The sequence below is a fragment of the Schistocerca americana genome, chromosome 2 (assembly GCF_021461395.2).
Source record: "Schistocerca americana isolate TAMUIC-IGC-003095 chromosome 2, iqSchAmer2.1, whole genome shotgun sequence".
Lineage (NCBI taxonomy): Eukaryota > Metazoa > Arthropoda > Insecta > Orthoptera > Acrididae > Schistocerca > Schistocerca americana.
In genome coordinates, this window is record NC_060120.1 from 933229803 (window position 1) to 933255684 (window position 25882).

At 42.4% G+C, this 25882-nt stretch overlaps 1 protein-coding gene and 1 pseudogene across 1 annotated transcript in view; one reads left to right on the forward strand and one right to left on the reverse strand.

The window, feature by feature from the left end:
• The window catches only part of LOC124596009 (flocculation protein FLO11-like), a 487257-nt gene that overhangs the window by 98495 nt on the left and 362880 nt on the right, over window positions 1–25882 (reverse strand). The gene's annotated exons all lie outside the window — the stretch shown is intronic.
• On the forward strand, window positions 2584–2701 carry LOC124597741 (annotated as a pseudogene).

Sequence of the window (25882 nt, forward strand, 5' to 3'; positions counted from 1 at the left end):
ACACTGCCATCTGCGGCGACGCTAAGTCGTGCACTCTGCGGAACATGGATCGTGGTCTTCGTTCACCACAGAATTAATGAATTGCAGCTAATGTAACGTCCCATACCATTACGAGGGTCTAGTGCTTGGTGTCCAGCGAAGGAGTCCATGATTTCAAAATTAAATATCTCGATAACTAGGATGCGTAGACGAGTGCAACAAAAGATACGCTTATTGTGAAGGCTACAAGCATTTTATACATAAGCTGCGCAGAAATTTTGAAATACACTGATCTAAAAAAAATCGCAGTACCAAGAAGGATTTGTGCCACATAAACGAAAGTTGGTACGCTGTTTCTACATACTAAAGATGATGTGTGTTCAAACTTCGCACCAGGATCATGAAAGTGACGCTAGTAGCGGCACTATCCGGATGGAAACCAGGATTGTTTAAATACACTACTGGCCATTAAAATTGCTACACCACGAAGATGACGTGCTACTGACGCGAAATTTAACCTACAGGAAGAAAATGCTGTGATATGCAAATGATTAGCTTTCCAGAGCATTGACACAAGGTTGGCGCCGGTGGCGGCACCTACAACGGGCTGACGTGAGGGAAAATTCCAACCGATTTCTCATACACAAACAGCAGTTGACCGGCGTTGCCTGGTGAAACGTTATTGTGATGCCTCGTGTAAGGAGGAGAAATGCGTACCATCACGTTTCCGACTTCGATAAAACTCGGATTGTAGCCTATCGCGAGACATGTAACCAATGCACCCCCCCCCCCCCCCCCTACGATCACGCCAGGTGATACGCCAGTATGGCGATGACGAATACACGCTTCCAATGTGCGTTCACCGCGGTGTCGCCAAACGCGGATGCGACCATCATGATGCTGTAAACAGAACCTGGATTCATCCGAAAACTGACGTTTGATCATTCGTGCACTCAGGTTCGTCGTTGAGCACACCATCGAAGGCGCTCCTGTCCGTGATGCAGCGTCAGGGGTAACCGCAGCCACGGTCTCCAAGCTGATAGTCCATGCTGCTGCAAACGTCATCGAACTGTTCGTGCAGATGGTTGTTGTCTTCCAAACGTCCCCATCTGTTGACTCAGGGATCGAGACGTGGCTGCACGATCTGTTAGAGCCATGCGGATAAGATGCCTGTCATCTCGACTGCTAGTGATACGAGGCCGTTGGGATCCAGCACGGCGTTCCGTATTAACCTCCTGAATCCACCGATTCCATATTCTGCTAACAGTCATTGGATCTCGACCAACGCGAGCAGCATGCAAAAATTTAGCAGCAACAAGTAGTACATGATTACTTCCGTGGGAAGTATGAATAGGTGCGTGAAATAATACAGACTGCCCTATTATTCCGTACCTCGGTCGATAGACAATAAGTAAATCAGTGTCACCAATGCAGAGTATATACAGAAATGACAGAAGCAGCATGTAATCTTGTTAGCCATTAGTAACTTTAAACGTGAAATCCTATAAAAAGGGTCAGGATCGTTCCGCTAGTATTACCTATAAGTGTAGTGAGTCTAGCTCGCACGTAATTGGGTAGCGACAGAGTAAGTCACTACACGCAAGGGATCACTTCAACGTGTTGAAAAGAAGCGTCGCGTGTCCAGGACACGGCAAGGTCTGCCGGAGTGAGGTGTGGCGTTGTTTCCGTGGCTCGTGGCTGGAGACAGAGCAGTGTCTCCTCTCCCTGGAGAGAGAGTACAGCTGGCCGAGATGCGCAGTGAACCGCGACATGGCCCAGCAGGCCGCACCTCTATTATGGCGGCGTGCCCTCGTGGTTCCGCCCCATAACGCTGCTGTGTGCTGTTCCTCGCGTCGCCCGCACCAAGTCTTACGTAACCGCCACCGGGTGTCCGTTGTCCCCTGTCCCCGCTAGCAACGAGATGGTCACCACACGTTGCCTCCAGCACTCGGCTACGCCCCGAACGGGAACTCCACCCACTCGTGGTGTTTACAGACACGTAAATCACGCAGTGGAGGTCACGGCCATGTAGAATTTAGTAGGACTGGTTCTGACAACAGCTCTGACGCAACGGAAGTGGTAACATATGAAAGCGGGATGGAGTGTTTTGTTTCGCAAGGAATGAAGATTAAATTCACTTCTCTCTTTCCACAATCTTTTCTTCCCACTAACAACTATAATATAGTAAGACAAACATCGCTTGGCTTCTTTTTTTACTAAGATTCCATACCTCAGTCGGTAAAAACGAAACCCTTATGGGATTATTGTCCGTCTACCTGTCTAAGTCCGCAGCTCGTGGTCGTGCGGTAGCGCTCTCGGTTCCCACACCCGGGTTCCCGGGTTCGATTCCCGGCGGGATCAGGGATTTTCTCTGCCTCGTGATGACTGGGTGTTGTGTGATGTCCTTAGGTTAGTTAGGTTTAAGTAGTTCTAAGTTCTAGGGGACTGATGACCGTAGATGTTAAGTCCCATAGTGCTCAGAGCCATTTGCACCATTTGAACCTGTCTAACTGTTAAAAACCCTTTTTTTCAGTAAAGGCAGACATATCAAGTTGAAATTTATACCAACAACCAAGGTCTACATCGAGACTTCTACGTCAATGCGGCAACGGCCTTGTCGCAGTGGACACACCGGTTCACATGAGATCACCGAAGTTAAGCGCTGTCGGGCGTGGGTGGTACTTGGATGGATGACCATCCGGGCCGCCATGCGTTGTTGCCATTTTTCGGGGTGCACTCAGCCTCGTGATGCCAATTGAGGAGCTACTCGACCGAATAGTAGCGGCTCCGGTCACAGGAAACCATGATAACGACCGGGAGAGCGGTGTGCTGACCACATCCTCAGCTGAGGATGACACGACGGTCGGATGGTCCCGATGGGCCACATGTGGCCTGAAGACGGAGTGCTTTTTTAAGTGAATGCAGTCAAAATGTAGGGCTATTTGGGTCATATATTTTGATATTCGCAAACTCTTATCAAAACGTGTAAGATACTTCCCATTGACCTAGAATCAGGAACTTTGGCAGGAAGCAAGGTTTTCCAGCACAACTAAAAGAAAAAAATCCGAAAGTTGTTAATATGTAATTTTAACACACGAAAAAAAAATTGTTACTTGTTATCTGATTCAGTATCTGTGTACCTGCCTGTTAAAACACCTTTACCTAAGGAACACGTAGAAGTACGAAATTAAAATTTATGTTAAATACTAAGGTCTGTGCTCTCTGGGTGGTGTAGAAGTTAAGCTTCAAAGTCAATATACTGAAAAGATAGGGCCATTTATCTCACATATTTGGATAACCGTAAATTTACTCATTAAAATTTATAGTGTACTTCCCGTTGAATTAGAATCACGAAATTTGTCACCACAATGCAAGTAGAGGTAAAAATCGGGGAAGTTTTAAATTTTTAATTATCTCACAAGAAATGTTTTTGGCACATGTTACCCGGCTTCAGACTAAAAAATTAAAACATTCTCGAAAGCCTTGGAAATCCCGGTACCGATACCTTGCGAGTATCAATGTCGATAACAGGCAAAAATCGTAGAGATTCTCGATTGCCTGGATGGATTAACTGTGTATACACATAACTAAGTTTGTAGGCGACCCTCAGGGCACGATTTCTAATCTCGTCTATTCTTTTTTCTCTCCTTTTTTTCTGGAGGGGGGGAGGGGAGGGGATTCCGGTTTTTCATCTCTTGCTAGAGCACATCTGGACATCTTCCGAACCAAATGTAATTACCACGAACGATAGTTCTTCAACACGGCCAAGCTCTAGTCAAAAACACAGAAGTCGAGTGGACTGAAATGTTACCATCATCCTTCATTGTCCCTATAATTCACAAAGGAGGTATACTTTTATCACTGCACACTTTGCCCCTTTCTGTGTTTAGAAACGTTAAATTGTGAATACTGATAACGAGAACGCGTGTGATCCTACATTTCTTTTGTTAAATATAACAACAAACATCGCTGACATCTAAAACTTTTGGTGGCGTCCATATGCTTGTAGCACACATGCACAGAGCATGTGCATCAAACCTCCAGTGGTGACAGATCACGTAATGGGGAACAACTTCTGTAAGAGACGAAACGCTTCCCGTCGACGCTGGGGATTTTTTATTGTTCACTGGCCCTGGGATGTTTAGATGTCGTCGAGCTAGTAGGATCTAATAACCTGGTGTTCTACCCCAGCAAATTGATAAAGTAATTTTCAACAACGAAATCTTAAGAATGGGTGTCTCTTAGCAGAGAAATATATTTTGGATCGAATCAGGAACTTTAATGTTGCTGGGCTTACCCCGTCTCATACGGAGCAGATGATTAGATTATAGGCAACCCACTAGACATATGCGTGGTGCAGAGTGAGCAACCCCTGCCACCACTCACGGACATAACAAATACGAAAGCGTCAGGGTCAGCGAACATTTTTCCTCTAACAAAAGTTGTTAGCCTTAAACGTGATCTGTCACCCAGGAGGTTCGATGCAAACACTTTGAAACACTCCTTACTGAACAGAAATAATGCAGCTCATACACACAGACATAAATTCGCATTTAAAACATTTTTCAGATTTACGTGGTCCTTTAACTACCGAGCTTTCCCAAAAGCCTCGTTTCGGTAACTTAAAAAGTTGACGCAGTAAAAAGACTTCAAGCTGTATGTGATTCACCTTGTTCATTAATGGCTGAAAATCTTAGAATGATCCAGTCGGCCACCTGTTTCAACGTCGAAGAACAATAGATATAAAAATAAACATTTAAAAACGAAGGCGTCATCGTTCATAGCCTCAGACTCTCCAGACGCAAAAAACCTAACAAGTCAGAAAGTGCCATAAATATGAATACACTCAGAATCACTAATGATACCGACTCAGCCGTACTGAACACGTCGGGTCGTTTTATTGACTTGCGCAATATTAACTCCTTGACCCTCTTCAGCAGTACTGTCTCGTATCCGTCACTTCTAGCCCTGCGAGAAGTATTGCACTTATAACTTAGTTACTGTCTGTGTCATAATTTGCAGCGGTAATGTGAGAGCAGCGCAAACAGCTGTGAATATAATCTACATCTATAATCGCTAGCGGTATTACGGCGTGAGGTGGATACAACTTGAGGTATCACTGTTATTTACACACATTCCTGTTCCATTCGCGAAAGGTGCATGAGCAGGACGACTGTTGAGCTCATGTATGAGCTCTGATATCTACGATTTCCCCACCGTGGCCATTTAGCCAAATGTATGTTGTAGGATGTTGCCAGCGATATGCTTTTCGAATGTTAAACTGTAAACTTCTCCGTGAGGCGCATCGCTGTACTTATATCGGGTACAATCAGAGTTTGACGAGCATCTTCGGGACGTTCTCGCACATACCAAGGACCTGTGACGAAACGCGCGTGATGCCACCTGTCTCGCGTGTTAATCTTAGTTGGTAGCCGCCCAGCTCAACACGCAGTATTGTTGAATCTGTCAAAGGAAGCTTTTTCAAGCAACCTCTGTAAAGGGTGAATTAAGTTTCCTTAAAATTCTTCTAAAGCATCTGTCTGATATCTATTCATCCCACAATTAGCTTTACATAAGCATTTTACTTTAAGCTGCCCCGTACTGACAGTCCTAGAAAATTTTACAGTCGTTATTCTTCCCACTGAGTAATAGTCAATCGTATAATTGAACAATAATAGATGTTTCGGCTTATTTCTCAGCAATTTGTTATTATAATAAAAGAGGAAGTGTGTCCTGTCGTGGGGTGCTAAATGCCCAATGCTCTCGGTGGTTTGATGTTCCGTATAACTCACAGTGCCATTAATAAGTAATAGCTGTCATTACGATTAATTATCTAATTATCAACATAATATTCGATAACGATTGTCAATAGGCAAATTTTCACTCAAAGTTTCACGATATTTAAATAAAGTGCACTGAAGCTAAATGTCACATCGGAACCAAATAAGTCCAATGTAGACATTTTTCAATAATTTTGTTGCCCCTGGCATACCGGAATTAATAACCAAGAGGATGGCACTCTTATCAGTACAGAGGATTTTGTATCTGGAAGAATGGGGTTCAAAGGCCCGCCAGATTTACACAGAAAAGGAATAACTTGATCTCTGTCTCCCAAAGTGGACGTCTATAGTAATATAGGTAACAACTGTTAGTGTTGCTGCGAAGGAGGGCAAGAGAAACACCGGTTTCTAAACTCAGTTTAGTTAATCTGATTCAGGTAGTACAAACATTGTTAGATCTCCATACATCCAGACAGATTACTTGTAGATGTATGGTGCTGTAGTCTTTTGAAGTGAAGGAGATGTAACGTCATACACTTATTTCCAATTCTGTAATGCAACAATTCAAATTAAGTGTTCATCGATATTGCAAATGAGTACGACGCTGTTTAGTTGCTTTATTCATATCAGAACCTGTAATTTTATATTTTATGTCGACAAATGCTCCTCATAATCTTCCGGCGATACGAAATCCCCAAGCACATTGTTCCTCGAACAGTTCATTCATTCAAACAGTGGAAGAGGAAACAAATAAAATAGTACTTCCGTCAGCTGGAAACAACAGAGTATGGCGTAATACATAATGTGAAAGCACGTAAGTGTGCCACATTGGCTCAATGGAGGCTCTATTATACGGTTCAGTGAACCATTAAGGCAAACATTCTACCCGAGACAGAGGCAGTCAAGCGATTTATTTTGAAAGCGGCGTATTAGCGAAAGGTAACCACGAGAAAACTACCTTGAATGCCGTTCTAACAATACATATTAAAGGTCGTTCGCCAGAAATCGATTTATTTGCCAGCCAAATACGTCCATGTGACCGAAAATGCAAAATCATTCAGTTCAAGAATAGGAGATAATATGGTACATTTGTTTCGAGCGAATAGTAAAGAGTTGCACAACGTTCATTAAGCGCAGTGACAACCTGCTGTATTGAGAATAGAAAGATACTTTCTAAAAGCACCGTTTCCAACATTTATCATCGAGCCTTGAGATTATACACTAAAAAAGGCGTGCTGGATGGTTTAATCGTTTTTATCCTTGCGTTCGTAAGATCAGTTCTCTGTCTTCGAAGTGTGACGCGTGTTTCTGACAGCTGTAAAACTGAATAAGCTTGTTGTAGACATGGTGTAAACGTTGTATATTACAACTGGATAATTTAAGACTGAAGGATTATCAACTAACAAGGAGGCCGCGCCTGCTCGTCATCAGCAGTTTTGTCCAAATTTGTGACACGTGCAGGGCTTACCCATAAATGAAAATGAAAAAAGTGAAAGCCTCAGATGGCCAAGCGTTTATAAAAAAATATAATTTTTTGCCGGGGGTCGGGCAAGGTATAAGCCACTTTCGGCAGCACAGTTTTCCGGCAGCGGAAAAAGTAAAGTGTAATAATCCGAGGGTTATGGAATGTAGTCCCCATGCGAATAGCTCTTTTACAATTTTTACTCTGCTTACACTGTAAACAATCCGAGATGATGTTAAGCATATTGCATTACATGTATTGAAACACTATGTGTAGGAGAGCCAGTGTCTTCTCTTAAAACCCACAATTATATGACGAAATTTTTCACGATGGAAAAGTATTTCGATTAAAAATAAATGTCGTGTGACTAGGGCCTCCCGTCGGGTAGACCGTTCGCCGGGCACAAGTCTTTCGATTTGACGCCACTTCGGCGACTTGGGTGTCGATGGGGATGAAATGATGATGATTAAGAGAACACAACACCCAGTCCGTGAGGGGAGAAAATCTCCGACCCAGCCGGGAATCGAACCCGGGCCCTTAGGATTGACATTCTGTCGCGCTGGCCACTTTTTTCCGTTAAATCTCATTTTGTTCGTTGCATCTGCTCGGGGCGGACGTCATATGACATCCGTTTAAGTTCGTTGTTAATCGATTAACTCAGTTTTTTTATTACAGAGGGCAGCTAACCCTCCCACCGAACACGCTGAGCTACCGTGCCGGCAGCCACTCAGCTACCGGGGGCAGACAAGGATTTGGATTGTGCGGTAGTAAAGTGATGTCCCCCAAATGCTTAACACTGATGCAACCTTGCGATGTATGTTTTAATCGTCAGCTAAAGAATTTGATCAAAAAGCTTCAAAACTGCTTTCATCTAGTCCCGAGAAAACAGCGTCAAAATTACCTTTCATTGTACATTACAAGCTATCGTTGCCAATATATAGAGAAATGATGCGTTACACGTCGTTTACTGCCAAACTGTGCAATGGGAGGGAACATCTTATAGATACAAATGAAGTTTCTTTTTCGTATAGAAACTTTAGAACACCATGTAATTGTAAAAATGCGGCGATTATAAAATGTGCAAGATGCCGAAAAAGGTTAATGCTTTCGTCGATTTTACGATGAATGCCCCGACAAGTGTAAATCATCTTATAAAGTAATAAAAGTATTTAATTTTATATACGAAGTTCTCGTGTATTCTTAAACCCGTTGTCCGAAATTTATTAGCGATCCCAAATTTTCATTTGCCTTTCCTTATTATGCCTTCTATGAACATTTTAACAAATACAATACAATGTGTATTTTTTCGGTTTATTTGCAGTGTAAGTATTGTAAAAAAAACTAAAAAGAAAACCTTCCACACAGGGACTCGAACCCACGACCTTCGTGTGACATTTATGTATATTTCCCGCTGCGCCAACCATTGCGTGGAAACTACTCTAATGTAAACAGTTCATGCCTTACCCAGCCCGCTCTAAAAATGCAATTTTTTTTAAACGCGTGGCGATCCATTTCAGTCACTTTCATTTCTGGCCAAGCCCTGCATATTTCATAAATTAGGACGAAGTCAGTGACAACGAGTAGACGCGGTCCCGTTGTAAGCTGAAATTTCTTCACTCAGTACAGTACTCCAGATATGTGTAGTTGCAGTGAGTGTGTCGTCCGCCGCTGAAGTCTGTGCAGTGCTTTTGTCTCCGTACAGTCATGGTAGGAATGGTTTCCTGACGCTGCACTTTTACATCGACGGCTGTGCGGAGATTATGTCCTCAGCAACGATCTATGCACGTAGCAGATTGTCTTCCATATACTAAACACCCACCGCTCATCTCAGAAACCAGAATTCTTTTATTATCTTCGCTTTACCCGATGGTTAAACTAATCATAATGGTACTCCGCGAGAGTGCTGCAGTGCGGGCTGTATACATCGTAGGGTGCTGAAACATCGTAAGAATGTTTATTAATCGGCGCGGCAGCGGACTAATCATACTTCCAGTTTCCGCTACTATGTGAAAATATGGTGCTGTAAGCAGTCAGAATGTGGCGTGGGTGCAGGAAAAAGAGAGAAGCGACCAGACACACGATAACGGTTGTTTTGGCACGTTCATTAGTATATGGTTCAAATGGTTCAAATGGATCTGAGCACTATGCGACTTAACTTCTGAGGTCATCAGTCGCCTAAAACTTAGAACTAATTAAACCTAACTAACCTAAGGACATCAAACACATCCATGCCCGAGGCAGGATTCGAACCTGCGACGGGAGCAGTCGCTCGGCTCCAGACTGTAGCGCCTAGAGCCGCACGGCCACTCCGGCCGGCTTAGTATATGGTCACAAGTTACAATAACTGTTCAATATAGCCTCCCGACTCAGCAAAATGCTTCATCCGTAACATGGCATGATCGACAGTCGATCGCAACATATCCATTGTAATCTGAGCTATATGTCGTCGCCTGCAGTCCTTCAGACGAGGAAGAGTTCGGGTACGTTCATCATAGAAACGATCATTCAGATATCTCCACAGCCAGAACACTCATGGATTTGGGTTGGAAGATCTAGAAGATCACACATCTTGAAACTGCCTAGAGATGATGCGGTAATTACTGAAGATTTCTCGAGGCAAATATTTCCCCTGGCAGTCTGCATGTGATGTCGCCCCGTCTTGCATAAAAATGGTAGTGTGAACAAAGTAGAGTTTTTGAAAAGCTGGAATCACGTGTTGCAGATGCAGGTCCTTATAACTCCCAGATGTCACCGTGCACCTCACAGGCCCGAGAGATATCTCCTCTAAGAAAAACGGACCGCGAATAAAGGAGTTTGTGAAACCACACCACACAGGCAAATAAGCTGAGTGCAGTGGATATTTCAGCAAAACATGTGGAGCTGTAGAACACAATACGCGACGGTTCTGTGTATTCACGATACCGTGCAGAGTAAACTGAGCATCGTCTGTCCAAATAATATGCCACATGTTATCGATTTCCACGCGAGCCAGACATCGAAGAGCTAAGTCACGGCTGTGAAGTCTAATTTGGGGCTTCATTTGGTGCATATTTTGAATCCTGTTGTGATACCAGTGTAAAATGCGCCGTAAAATCATTTCAGCTGTTGACAAGGGGAGAGACAATTTCCATGACACAGACTGAGAACTGGCTGGAGAATTTGAGGCATATGCTACATAGTGGGTTATAGCCACAGCGACTTCATCAACAACTGCAATGGGAATCGGCCGCCTCCATCTCCCTAATTCACCTGTTTCTGCAAATTTCTTCATCATCAGCCCATTTATTAACATGAGAACTCTTCGCTGCTGTCGTTCTGATGAAACCGCTTTACCAGCAGCGCACGGTCTTTCTTCTCAATAGCCATTGCATTTCATACGGAAAACTTAATTCCTCTTAACCATTTACACCAAAAGTCACTTCACAAAAGAAATCAATAATCACCACCAAGCGACGGACAGCATACTGACGTCAAAGCAGGAAACATTTCACATTTTGACTGCATACAGTGCCATATTTTCACCTGGTGACAGGAGGCAGAACTATTATTTTTTTAGCGTACTCTGCGAACGCCCCAATTAGTGACACACCTATAGTGTTTTAGTGTTCTGCAGTGTATAAAACACGCACTGCAGCACTCGGTAAGCCATCAGTTTAATTACAACCACCCGGTACAACGATCCGTGCGTCTTGCACCTATTATCATTCCACGTTCAAACCTGGTTAACACGTGACATTCTGCCATGTTCACAACACACCCAACTGTAACAGACTGCTCAGGAATCATGTCTACAATCGCTCTATATGCCGCCATCAAACGTAATGTTCGGGTGTCATACACATTACCTTTCCACATGGGGTTACCTTTCCCAGCGTTTTTGTACTTGCTTCTTTAAAAAAAAACTAATAAATAAACATAAGACGTGGTTGATTGTCTTACAGTGAAGGAAAAATCGGGCCATGTTATTTCTATGTAACTATTCCGGGACTTCCCTTAAAGGATTTGTCCTCATTGAAAGTTTCAAAAAATCTATTTTTTGCCTTACATTGTTCTTTTGGGATGTCAAATTTATCACAGTAGTCATCCCAAGTTCGCCAGAAACTCCGTTATGGAATTACTAGGCGGTTTGTGAAAAATGTCTTCGAAATTCATTCAGAGCAGCAAAAAGATAACCGACATCTCGGCGAATGTGGCAGCATGTAATTTCAAAAACGACGTAACAGGCATTATGAAAATTATGGATGTGCTCGAACATGAGATCGATCCGGCCTCTTACAGCTTCTGCACGAAAGCGCACGAAAAGCATATCGAGCGAGCAGAACAGTGGATGGCAGAAGCTGCCAAAGAGGCCCGCAGGACCAGCTTGGCCAGGCCACGAAGAAGATGGAGGGGGACTTTCTTTTGGACTGGTGTGTGGGTCAGGGATCGATGATTAGAGATATGTTTAACTTAGACTACAAAAAATGTAAACCAAAACCTTAAACGCGTTTTTTTTCGAAATTGTGTTTTCAACATGGCGGGAACCGTACCTTGAGAGCGGTACATATATTTTTGATCAGAATTTTATGTCACCATTCTTTATTTAATTCTCTATCATCTTACGTAGCCGTTTTGTAATACCCTCAAAAGTGTATTTTCGGTGCAGGCTTTTGTCTCGATTTTTTGGGCGAAATAGATGACATTTTTTGTCAACACGTCACTGTTTTGTTAGACAATATTTTTCAGTTATTCCACGCATACTGGTGGAAAATATATTAAAAATAACATTTGTAAAATTATCGTGTTACGGATTTACCAGTAGAACTTCAGCAATTCCAACCAATGACCAGTTTTTCGCTATAAGGGGTCTTCAGCTTGGTGCAGCGGTTACAGGAAGAGTCCGATGTGGATACAAAATTTACTTCTTAAAGACAAAACGGTAAGCAGTTAAACTGTATCATCAGATTTAGCGTTACTTTTTATTTTACTTGAAAAAAAAATCACGAAACTCGGCTGTTTTTTATACTTTGAAAGAGGACTGCTCCTTTAAGCAACTTAGGGAAACTAGGGAAAACCTAAATCCAGCTGACCGGACGCTGCTTTAATCGTCATTTTGGTGAATTTGAGGTACAGTGTGCTATCTGCTGTACCACCTAACGCATGACTATAAAATTTAGAACTCACGAAAATTCAAGACACTTTCGAAGGGTTTGATGACCGAAAAGCAGCGCCAGACAGTGTAAAATGGTGCAAGATGTTCAAAATTCCGTGGATAATAGGGATAAGCTGTAGGAAAAGACCAATACTATACAATGCGTACGATAACCAAGAAGGAATACGAAGACGAAAGATGAAGTGGGCGGATTGAAAAGGGTGTGAGAAAGGGATGTAGTCTATCGCCCCTACTGTTCAATGACAGAATAACATAAAGGTTCAAGAACGGAATTGAAACGCAGGCTGAAAGGATGTCAGTGACAAGATTCGCTGTCGATATTTCTATCTTCAGTAAAGGTGAAGAAGAATTGCATGACATGTTGAAAGGAATGAATAGTCTAATGAGTACCGAATACGGATTAATAGTAAACCGAAGAAAGGCGAAAGTAATGAGGAGTGGCAGAAGTGAGATTAGCGAGAAATTTAACATCGAAATAGGGGACCACGAACTATAGGAAGTTAGGGAATTGTGCTATCTTGTAAGCAAAATAACACATGACGAACGATGACACGAGGATATGAAACGCAAATTAGCACTGGCAAAATAGCCATTACTGGACAAGGAATGGAACACCATGAAAACACTGACAAGAAGAGTGGACAGGATAATAGCGCATGTTTAAAGACATCAGGGAACAACTTCCTTGTTACCACAGGGAGCTATATACGTTAAAGCTTGAAAGGGGTGACAGGGACTGGAACACGTCCAACAAATAATTGATGAACGTAGAGTACACGTGCTGTCCTGAGAAGAAGTGGTTGGGATAAGACAGAAATGCGTGGCGGGCAACGAAAAAAAAAAAAAAAATAAAATAAAAAACATAAAAAATGAAGCACTGTAACTACTTTACTTACTCTTGGAAATAAATTACCTAAATTAACCCCAACTTGGAGAAGAATGTTTTCCTTCAAATGATTTCGATTCAAATTCGCTGATCGTCTCTTAACACTTTCATTTCTCCTTATTCAGGTCGATTTGGTATGAACATTCAAAACTATGTTGCAATACTCAACATGAGAACCTAGAATGCAATTTTACTTGCAGGTGAGCTGCACTTTGTCAGAATAATCCCGAAGAGACAGTGAGATAAAGGCATGAAACTGCATGTCACACACCTCAGTAATTTAAAACACTGTCTAATCTAGCTACAGGAAAATACGATCGGTAATGAAGAAGGTAACTGAGAAACGCGAGTTTCAAGACATACATAGAATCGATTCGATACAGTTAACTTTGTTTGTGAGACAGTGTAGATTGATGAGTATATTTATTTATTTATTTATATCGTCGTTTCATCTACTAACATCATCAGATCAAAATTCTGAGACTGTAATAAAATGTTCAGTGTCACTATCAACGAAATCTAAGTGTAAGCAGGGTGGCAACTGAAATAGGGGATACACATCTTCCATCCAGCGAGCACCTGGGGATACTGCGTTTGAAATTCTTTTTTCTTCATTACGTGCAATCAAAAGGAGCAAGAAACAAGAAAATTTCGTCGAAAAAGAAATGCAGAGAACTGCAGAGATGCTTTATCGGTGTCCAATTAAGAGGGTCTCTCCTTACACTGCACTCCAGACGTGCTGCGTTATTTTCCTTTCCGGAGCTGATACCACGCCCACACAACTAACGACCTTGATTTAAAAAAAAAGGGAGTTACCTTGCCCGAACAAAGGACAGTTATATCTTATTGATGGCTACGAGATAAAACAAACGGTCAGCTTCTTTCTTTTCTTTTCTTGTGTACTCCGTAATCGTAAGAAAGGTATGTGTTTTTCGCACAGTTGGCCAGACTGAAATTACGGTTTACGCGATCGTTATCATCCTTCACGGTCCGCACTGCCTCATTAAAAGGAATTAGGCGTGGACCCGTAAATCGACGAGTGCTGTTGCTTTACTCCGCTCTCGTAACATAGCTGCGTAAAGCATTTGGTAGGTGGGTAACAACATATCTCTACTGACAGTGGAATAAGTGTTCTTCTTGTTATGTTGTCTTTCAGCGCTCCACTTCACTCATAATAACGTGTTGAACGGGTGCTAACTCAGAAATTTTCCTTCTTTGCAAGTACGTTTCCCACTTCAAGAGCAAAGGTCGTCTGACGTTCTATAAACCTGCTGCTTTGTTTAGAAGATGACAGTGAGGAATTGTATCTAAAGTTTTCCGAAAATCAACGTCGTCATCTATCAGCTCCCTCCCGTTTATCATGTAAGAAAAGAAAAGCGTACAGAATGCAAGTCAATTCTCGTACAACAGTTGTTCGATCACCGTGTCATCTTCACATCTGACGGCACCAAAAGATTCCCTAGCTCTGTAACAAAATGTCGGCAACGATATTCTCTTGAGCCTGTAGATCTAGGTACCTGTCTTATGATTCGTTTCAGAAACAGGTACGGTATATACGTGATGACGTCCATTAGCCAACGCTCGTAATCATGTATTGTATTTTATTGTATTGTTTTTGTGCCATATACGCACAGAAATAACATGTATACCTGTCCACATGTACTAGCGATATATTAAATGTGATATAAAGCTAAATGCTTAAGATAATGTACTTGAAAATTACCGACTGCTGAACATGACACATTACACGAAAAATAAAAAGAATACAACCTACTTGTAACATGTTTCCATTGTTAATTGGCCGTATTGTCAAATAATGGGGAAAATATATTAACAGTTGTGGCGATTATCTTTGAAATAATAAAGGGTTCAATTATTATTTTTCCATCTGCCTCGTTTCCATTTGACTGTCTTTTATATAAACTTCCAACTTTAAAATGAAATCCTTTCAATGTTGCAGTATTATAGTCTAATAGCCTTAAATTTTCTGACTCGAAAGAAGTACACTTTTACTAAAACAACATGTTAGTAAATGAAACATCTCAATTTTATTGTTCAATTAACCAAAAAAAAATTCTTACGGTCTTAGTAACTCTTAGTGCACGCCCAAAACTTTCGCTACGTGAAACAGAACCATTATTTTGCCAGTTTAAGGAAATCGGGCAAACGTAACAGAAATAATATTTTTTGCCCTTTCTAATCGTTATTGACACTTTTTCTGTGTTTTACGATGATACGTAAAATGCAGTGGCTATGCAACTTGCAATTTTATACAAATAGTCCTACGAGCGTCTTTAAATAGGAGCTGCACAGAAAAGAAGAGTCCTTCAGCATTGAGCACTTACAGAACAGTCATTATGTAATTTATTCTTTTTTTTTGTATCCATTTTTGTTTCTTAGTTTACAGCATGCTGCATTACAATATTTGCAATACTACATGTATGTATTGTGCGGGCATGTGGAACGTAGTGTAATATTTGTGTTGTATAATGATGATGAGAGAAGGAAGAGGGTGAACCCTTTGCTGGCACATAGCCTACTCATTGCGGGTACAACCAAGGGGGCCACCAAGCTTAACGTTAACATTTGATGGACGAATCACCATTAACAGTCTCACAAGCCCTCACTTCATGAGGCGCTACGGAGAGGTTCGGTTTTTATACCAGGACTTTGGCGCAAAGCCTGGTGACCAGGAGCTTTGCGTCACCGCCTCTCCTCCCATTGTGGCCAAACACTGGCAGTGAAAATTCGTTCTCCTCGGCTCGAGCACCACAACACAAGCGTGCATTAGCGACCTCGGCCACGGAGGCGGGTTATTGATTCTTGTGTTTAAGTTTTGGTGAACCACTTCCTCCACCATGTAAGATAAAAACTGAAACTAAACTCCGCCTGAACGGGCCATAAAGGCGGAATGGTACCGACCGGTCGCCGTGTCATCCTCAGCCCACAGGCGTCACTGGATGCGGATATGGAGGAGCATATGGTCAGCACACAGCTCTTCCCGCCGTATGTCAGTTTACAAGACCTGAACCGCTACTTCTTCAAAAATGGTTCAAATGGCTCTGAGCACTATGGGACTTAACATCTGTGGTCATCAGTCCCCTAGAACTTAGAACTACTTAAACCTATCCAACCTAAGGACATCACACACATCCATGCCCGAGGCAGGATTCGAACCTGCGACCGTAGCGGTCACGCGGTTCCAGACTGAAGCGCCTAGAACCGCAAGGCCACACCGGCCAGCCCGCTACTTCTCTATCGAGCAGCTCCTCAGTTTGCCTCAAAATGGCTGAGTGCACCCCACTTGCGAACAGCGCTCGGCAGACTGGATGATCACCCATCCAAGTGCCAGCCCAGCCCGACAGCGCTTAACTTCGGTGATCTGACGGGAACCGGTGTTAGCACAGCGGCAAGGTCGTTGGCACCACTGTAAGACAGCTACAGCAAATGAAGTTTTAAACGTGCATTAATAGTTTTGACCGATTTGCATCTGAATCCAACCAGACGACGAAGCAACGAAACGAAAAGGAAAGATAAGTAAAATTTTGTTTGAGCTGAAATATTTTAACACACAGTATTACCATATAAACATTTCGACCCGATCGGGTGCATGCAGTGCAGTAAAAGTATTCGTTGCATACTGGGACTCGCTTGCAATGACCAATCTTAACAACTTAGACCAAAATAAAAACTAAATTTACACATATAGAGAAATGTTATTTTCTCGAAAAATTACGTCATACAAGGGAATGGATGTTGTAACTGTTAAACAGCATACCATCTGTACTTTCTTCGAACATTACAAGATTGCTTCTTCTACCCGTTCACATTAATTTACATTTATCCACATTTGAAGTAAGTGGCCATTATGAAATTTTCAAATTGGTTCAATGGCTCTAAGCACTATGGGACCTAACATCTGAGGTCATCAATCCCCTAGACTTAGAACTATTTAAACCTAACTAACCTAAGGACATCACACACATGCATGGCCAAGGCATGATTCGAACCTGGGACCATAGCAGCAGCGCGGTTCCGGACTGAAGCGCCTAGAACCGCTCGGCCACAGCGGCCGGCATGAAATTTTCACTTTGCAGCGGAGTGGGTGCTGATAAGAAACTTCCTGGCTGATTAAAACAGTGTGCTGAACCGAGAATCGACCTCGTGACCTTTGGCTTTCGCCGTCAGGGGCTCCCCGACTAAGCTACCCAAGCACGACATCACGACTCCTTCTCACAGCTTCAGTTCCGCCAGTACCTTGTCTCCTACTTTCCAAACTTCACAGAAGCTCTCCTGCGAACCTTGCAGAAGTAGCAGAAAAGATATTGCGGAGACATAGTGTAGCCACAGCCTGGGGGATGTTTCCAGAATGAAGTTTTTACTGTGTCCGCGGAAGGCAAAGATCCCGAGTCCGAGTTTCGGTTTGGCACACACTTTTAATCCTCCAGGAAGTTTCAAGATGTCATTCATTGTACCACATAGAATTTCTGTCCATGTGGTGCAGTAGCCTTACAGGGGCGACTTGAATGCCTTTTTTTATTCTTCTGGATAGCCTGTGAACACTTGTACTGCACTGTAAATGCGGCAGGCGACACGCTGGTCGACGTGTAATGCAGCTCTCTGACAAGAAGCAGCTCAGTGGCTGGTTGCGGCGTACCGCGTCGGTCCGGCCCGGACCGGTCAGTGAGCAGCGAGGCGGCGGGTTCGCAACCCGATGCCGCGTGGCCTTCCAAGGCCGGTCTCCTTTGTCTTGCAGGATGGCCAGCGGCGGTCTTTACGTAAGGTGGGGTGCCGCCCAGCTTCTGGGCCCTCATCAGCAGGGGCGGGTCGTACCGCCGAGCAAAACACTGGTCGAGCCCGGCGGCCCAAGTCTTTCCTACCGGAACGTGCCCGCAATCTACAAACATCGCCCGGTGCTCGCATTTTGCACGGTGAGAGTTTTTGTGATACACGGCTGCAGACAGATAGGCCACCTTAGGTGAGATCGCTAAATTATGGGTTCGCGTTTGCTCTCGGGATTAGCAATCGTGTCGGTGGTAGGCAGTTACAGCACTGCGGTTCTTTGACTGGACGAAATGGACACACAATCGGCGGAAGTTGATAGAAAATTGAGGTAATTTGTAAACATCATTACAATAGTTCGAGTGAGGGTGCATAATGCACTAATGGGTGAAAAGTGATGTGTTTAAGTAATACAAAAGATGTAATTACATGGAGGCAGTGATGAGGGGAATAGAGAGCAATGGTCAGAGTAGCAACCACAAAAAGGCTGTGCACAAAAAACTCTGTTTGAAGGCAACGTGATAAAACTGTATATGATAGAGGCAGCGACCGGACGAAACTATTTCAAACGCTTAATAATGCACAAACTGCACTTTACAAATGGTTGCTATAATTGAAGCAATGTGGCCATCTTCCATTCCACTGAACAATTTAGTTACCAAGCAACACATCTATATGGAAAGGAACCCAGTACCTCGTGGTCATCACCAGCGTATCGTTGTCGTGTTGAACTATTCCGAGCAGCTTGATTTTTTACGATCATATACACTACTGGCCATTAAAATTGCTACACCAAGAAAAAATGCAGATGGTAAACGGGTATTCATTGGACAGATATATTATACTAGCACTGACATGTGTTTACATTTTCACGCAATTTGGATGCATAGAGCCTGAGCAATCAGTACCCAGAACAACCCCCTCTGGCCGTAATAACGACCTTGATACGCCTGGGCATTGAGTCAAACAGAGCTTGGATGGCGTGTAGTTATTCGAGCAATCAGTACCCAGAACAACCACCTCTGGCCGTAATAACGGCCTTGATACGCCTGGGCATTGAGTCAAACAGAGCTTGGATGGCGTGTAGTTATTCGAGCAATCAGTACCCAGAACAACCACCTCTGGCCGTAATAACGGCCTTGATACGCCTGGGCATTGAGTCAAACAGAGCTTGGATGGCGTGTAGTTATTCGAGCAATCAGTACCCAGAACAACCACCTCTGGCCGTAATAACGGCCTTGATACGCCTGGGCATTGAGTCAAACAGAGCTTGGATGGCGTGTAGTTATTCGAGCAATCAGTACCCAGAACAACCACCTCTGGCCGTAATAACGACCTTGATACGCCTGGGCATTGAGTCAAACAGAGCTTGGATGGCGTGTAGTTATTCGAGCAATCAGTATCCAGAACAACCACTTCTGGCCGTAATAACGGCCTTGATACGTTTGGGCATTGAGTCAAACAGAGCTTGGATGGCGTGTAGTTATTCGAGGCATCACATCTATCTTCAGCATTCTTCTGTAGTTTCCATTCTTTCTTATCTCAAGTGTTTATTATCGACGTTATATTCTGTGTTATTTGAATTGACTTTCTTACTATTGGCAATTTACATTTTATATCCTCTCTGCTTCAGACATTGTCAATAATTTTTCTGCGTAAATAGCTTATCTCGTCTACTACTTTTAATGTCCTGTCAACTAATCTGACTCTGTTGACATCACATTAAATTCGACATCATTCCGTTACCCTTGTTTTACTTTTGTTAATTTTCGTTTTATAACCTCTATTCAACACACTAATGTTTCCGTTCAGCAGCTGTTCCATGCCATTTTCTGTCTCTCACAGATGTACAATCCGTCAGAAAAAGTCAAAATTTTTGCTTCTGCTACGTGAAGTTGAAGTCTTTTTCCAAATTTCTCCTTGATTTTTTTTACTGCATGCTTGATACACAGCTTGAATAGATTTACGGTTGGACTACACCCTGTCGCACTTCCTTCTCAACCACTAGCTTCCCTTTCGTTTTCTTCTACTCTTACAACTGCAGTCTGTTTTCTGCACTGGTTGTAAACAACCTTTCATTGCCTGGGTTTTATCTCAAATACGTTCAGATTTTCAGATCATGTAGTCTGTTCAACGTTGTTAAAACCTTTCTCTAAAACACAAAGGTTATAAAAGTAGGTCCGTCTTTCTTCAATCTATTTTCTGGGATAAATCGTAGGGCCAGTATTGCATCGCGTGTTCCTACATTTCTCCGGGACCCAAACTGACATTCCTCATAATCGGTTTCTACCAGTTTCTCCATTCTTCTGTAAATAAGCGGTGTCACTATTTTGCAGCCATGACTTATTAAACTGATAGTTTGAAAATATTCACAATTGTCAGAACTGAACGGCCTTGCCGCAGTTGTAACACCGGTTCCCGTCAGATCACCGAACGTAAGCGCTGTCGGGCTGGGCTAGCATTTGGATGATTGACCATACGGTCTGCCGAGCGCTATTGGCATACGGGGCGCACTCAGCCCTTGTGAGGCAAACTGAGGAACTACTTGATTGAGAAGTAGCGGCTCCGGTCTCGGAAACTGATATACGGCCGGGAGAGCGGTATGCTGACCACATGCTCCTCCATATCTGCATTCAGTGACGCCTGTGGGCTAAGGATGACACGGCGGCCGGTCGGTACCTTTGCACCTTCATGGCCTATGAGGGAAGAGTTTTGTCAGAACTGACTTCATAGGAATAGAAATTACAATATACTTCTTGAAGTCTGACGATATTTCACCTGTCTTACATATCTTATATACCAAGTGGAAAAGTTCTGTCACGACGGTCTCACTCAAGCAGCTCCGTAATCTAGAGGGAACATGGTCTACTTGCTCTTAGGTCAGTGTCGAGAGAAATTCAGCCTGTAGCATCATGTCTCCGGTCTCATCTCCATCTACTTCCTGTTCCCTTTCTATAATACTGTCTTCAGGTTTTATCACCAAGCGTAAGAAGCTCAAAAAATACAAATATCTTACGTTAAAAACCATAAGCCATAAACCAAACGCCGACCCATTCTGTCAGCGTATCTCTGATTTCCCATTCGCTGGTGTTGACTGCTAGAGCAAACGCCATCATCTGAATTAGATTAGAATTTTCTCGATGTGACATGGCACATCCAGTGTCATTTGGTTTCACCAAGCGTTCTCCAATAAATGTTTTTTTTCTTTTTTTCTGTGGGTAGACATTTCTCGTAGGCACTGCGCCAGGAGTCGGTACATGGTTAAGCACCGCACCCCACCGGCTAGCTGCGTGTGACTTTACTGCAGCCGGCGGGAGAGGGAGGAAAGCAAGGCGATGCATCACGCCACGCAACAAGAGGTCTGCTTGCCATTAGAATACAATGCCTTGGATGGAGCGAAGCGTTCTGTCGTGTGGCTCGCAGGACTGCGTCGTGGAAGCTGGCAGGCGCACCGTGTGTGTACTCTGTACATGCTCAGCGTCGACGGAGCCGCTCCCGTCTGGTTAACAGCTAGTAGGATGACAGGATACGCCCGCAGACAATTACGATCGCCGGCGCACTGCAAATGCATTACAATCCATACGCGACGCTGGTCGTAGTTGAGAAAGAGAACACATGCGTTTCACGACTCGCGAGGCAAACCTCTATCGTACGTGCAACACGAGCGTTTCGTTTGTTAACCCTCTTTTTTTTTTCGAAAAATGTACCAGAGCCCTTCGAGTCAAACTACCGAGGTTACTGCAACACAGATGTATCCAGTGGTATACTGAGATACTTCTACTAATGAAGTGCATTGTAGTAGTCACTTCACAGAGTTCAAAGCAACAGTCGGCGTGGGCATCGTGGACTGTGATTGTAAGAAATTGTGTCATGCTTTCTTTTTTAATTATTTCATATAGTGATCGTACTGAGGAGTGCAATGACATTAAGCAAGTATATCTAAAGTTATTATAACGTAGTTTTGAGTGTGTGCTACTGCTGTTGTTACTGGTCTCGAAATGAATCCACTAGAGCAATAACTACTTTTGCTATAAAATTTTTGCCTGTTATTTACGACTATAATTTGTTTTAGGTATTGTGCATTCATGGAAGTTTCGAGATGTGGAATTGTGTCTAGGAAAAATTCGAAATCGCTTTCAAATATGTCTTATGAAATAATGGATGTCTGGTAATTGTATTTACCATTGGTTCGAAAGTGAAATCACAACTTTAAAATCATTGATTGTTCACGTTTTGCCAATTTCTTCGTGTATTCGTTGCTTATTATGATAATAAAGCTTCTTTTGCGAAAAATTTTAAAATTATAATCCAAATTAAAACCATTTCCTTAAAACAACTGATTTTTTTACTTTTTTCCCAATTTCTTCTTGTATCCGTTGCTTACTATGACGATGAAAGTCAATTAAGCGAAAAATTTGAAATTCATGAGCCCATGAGCCCATGCCGTTGCTCATTTAGTAACACCAATAATCCCACCACCTATATCCTTAAAGAATCGGACTCCCATGTATAAAATGCCTGATTATTTAAGAAATAAGTTATTGCGTTAAATATTTTATCGTAAGCATGTAAAACATGTTTGAAGAGCTTGTAGGTTTTCACACATCTCAATGTTTATGACGTCTTATCTTCTCAACTATGTGTCGCACAATGATAACAATTTGGAAGTGTAAGTGTGTTACGAATAAAGTTAGTGGTAAAGAAGTAATAAATTACAAGTAAAGCATCGTGCCTGATGCTGAAGCTGAATAGTGAAAATTTAGTAAGCGTTGAACATTTTTAATTTCATTATCTTGCGTGGGCGAGCGAGGGGCGTGGTGGAGGCTGGGGGGGGGGGGGGGGGAATCAGCGAGATAAAGTTTCGAAAAGATTCGAAATAACGAGTAAAACTTGGAAGTCGCTAAGTATTCTGGATGCATTTAGTCTGCGTAATTTGCCCGCCTTGAGCTATCCTGCCTCAACATATATACACAGTTTCTAACTTCAGTATTTATACTAACATGTTAAACCTTTTTAAGATTATACCACATAATGTGTGTCTTATGGCACCTACTTAATTTTTTAGATTTGTCCACAATTACATGAAAGCTTCAAAATGAAACATTTGTTGTTCCTGGAGGGTCGTAGATAAGTAACCTACAAATGGATTTGGGTGACTGGGGTTAACGAGTGATCCTTTAGCTATTTAGTAGTATAGAACTATGGCAAAATGGTAATATTTATTGACTTATTTATTTTCAGTTTCATCTTCGCAACGTGGTACTGAGTTCAGTAAATAACAACAAATTATCATTATTACTGTTGTTATTATTATTTCGTTTGACTCTTCAAGGAGGAAGTAGAACAATTAGCTTTAGTCTTCTTGTTCTTATCTTTCCCTAAACTTCTTCATCTTGTCACTATGTGTCGGTCATCTTTCTAGTGTCTGTGCGTTTTCTACAGGAACAGACTTCCTTCTACTAATTGGTTGGGGTTGAACTTACGAAAGTCGATCTTCAAACAGTATGTCGTACGTGTTGTTGCCGAAGGGTCAACAGCGGAATCCTGGAGATCGCTTTAGGTGTCGGCTAGCCACTGTACTTTGGTTTTTCGGGTCTTATTTATGATATCGGAAATTTCGTTATTTAATCGAGAGTCGTCCATTACTGTTACATTCCTAAAAATTTCAGGTGTCTTTTCCTTCAAACTAATCCAATGATTATTTTCGATGCATTTGTCATTACTACTGAATTCACATGACCTGTCCTCTAGAACGCAACTCAGGCTGTGCTTTACGGTTATTATTAAGATCCATCGGCTATTCATTTGGCTTCCTTCTTTTACAAATAATTAAGTGTTCAGCCCCGATTCCCCACGGCTGTCAACAGTGGACACGGCATGGTCGCAGCCTTGCAGCGGTGAATCCGGTGACCAACACTACTTCACATGTCACCGGGCATTGCCAAGTCTCATTGTCAGGTTGACTCAGAAGAAGCTTTATAACAAATGTGTTATAGGGTCATTAATTTTATACATTCTGCATTGTGTTACCAAAGAAGTTAATACTTTAAGGCATATGTAGAACATTCCATCAGCTGTTGTATTTTAATTAACAGTTCCGTCCAGTGAACATTCTAGGGAGACAGGTGTCTAGGAGTTTTTGAAGTGCTTTACTACCCATTGAAACACGTCCTACTACAACTGTTTTCTTCTGTACCGAAACTCTCGGCAAAGTTATAGCCTAGAAACGTGTCTTATGAAAGAGTTCAATGGATGTAACCGGTATCATAAATTTAAATATTTCATTATAACGGCTGGCGAGGTGTTTTACATATAACTGAGAATGCAATAGGATCCGATCTAAGACGCGTTTAAGAACGAGTTTTAGTTTTCGTGAGACACAAATTCTTTTTTTTTTTCCTACTTCAAATTAGGGGAAACCTCTGAAACAGTGTACGTCTGTCGAAAGGACGAAGAGGAAACAAATTCTGTTCGTTAAATTTGAATTTAAGCTAATGCCTCAGCACTTCATATCCAATCATAACAAATAAATACTGGTAGAACAACGATACATTATAAGGATAAGAGTTTAATTTCATTACATTTTTCTTCGGCTCAAACAGATGCAACATTCGTTTGCTCTGGAGTGGTACGTAATTAGTGACTTTCCCTTGCTACATTTTAAAAAGTATTATGAGCTTCTCATAACCTTCGATGATATCACAGTCCAAGTTAATTCTTTCTAATTGGTGTACACAACGTTCTGTACACAATTTATTTCGTGGCACACCAAGACTCATTTGCAAGATACTACTAAGAAGAAAATCCGGGAAGCAATAGCGGAGACCAATCGCTGTGTATGTGATATACTGTGACCTACGAGATATATAAACAATTAAAACAAATAACGACTTTGAGTAATAGGAGATATGTAGGACTATGACACTCCTAAAACTGAACATATGGAGACGAAAAGACGACAACGTGTATCCTGCATAGTTTGAATCATATTCACAGTGCTGCATCTAAACAAGGTCATTCATATCCCACTGACCACGCCCGACATTAAACCTACAAGACGGTTTTGGAACGCATGCAATTAGCTGTTCCTGTTGCGTCATTCAGACGCGCGGACAAGACGTTTACGAAGTGCGTTAAGGGAATGGTGAGGTGCGAAGCAATAATCTCTCTTCATTTGTAGATCCTTTTTTTCTGTCTTAGCGCCGTATTAATATGAGACGGTCGTATTTCAGGGGTTCGAAGTCAGCAACGGCACTTTTGGAGTCATCTAGCAGGATTAAAAACTATTTTCCAACAAGAATATGTCTTGCATGATAAAACTCTGTCTTCAGAGCGATGTTTATATGAAACTAATCTTTTGCTAATACTGCAGCTGTTATTTACGGTCGTGTTTGTGCGCCGGAATTTTTTTCCGTGCATCATCCACGCTCTCGATGAAGACGTTGGCTATAAAGCTGTTTAGAGACTACTGATAGCAAGATGGTTACTGTTAACGCAGGATGGGCCCTTAACTCTATGTGAATATTCATTGTCTTCTCAGTTCGCTACAGACGAAGAATGCTATCGTTAAACTTTAAAATGCACTGATTCTTTTATATTGCGGCAAACTTCGACACTTCGAGGCTTTGTAAAGGGTGTTTTGAGGAACAAATTGAGAGTACGAAAACGTGTCCGGAAACGTCATCCGACGACACTGCAGAACTTCGGACTTACAGGCGCCGGCGCTTGCCACGAGGCCATTCCTTCGGCAGTGACTTCGTACGTAGGCGTAGGCGTAAGTCTCGATGTTGGTTCTTGTTCAGTGATGGCTATTGATGGCCACGATCGCCAGTGGAGAAGAT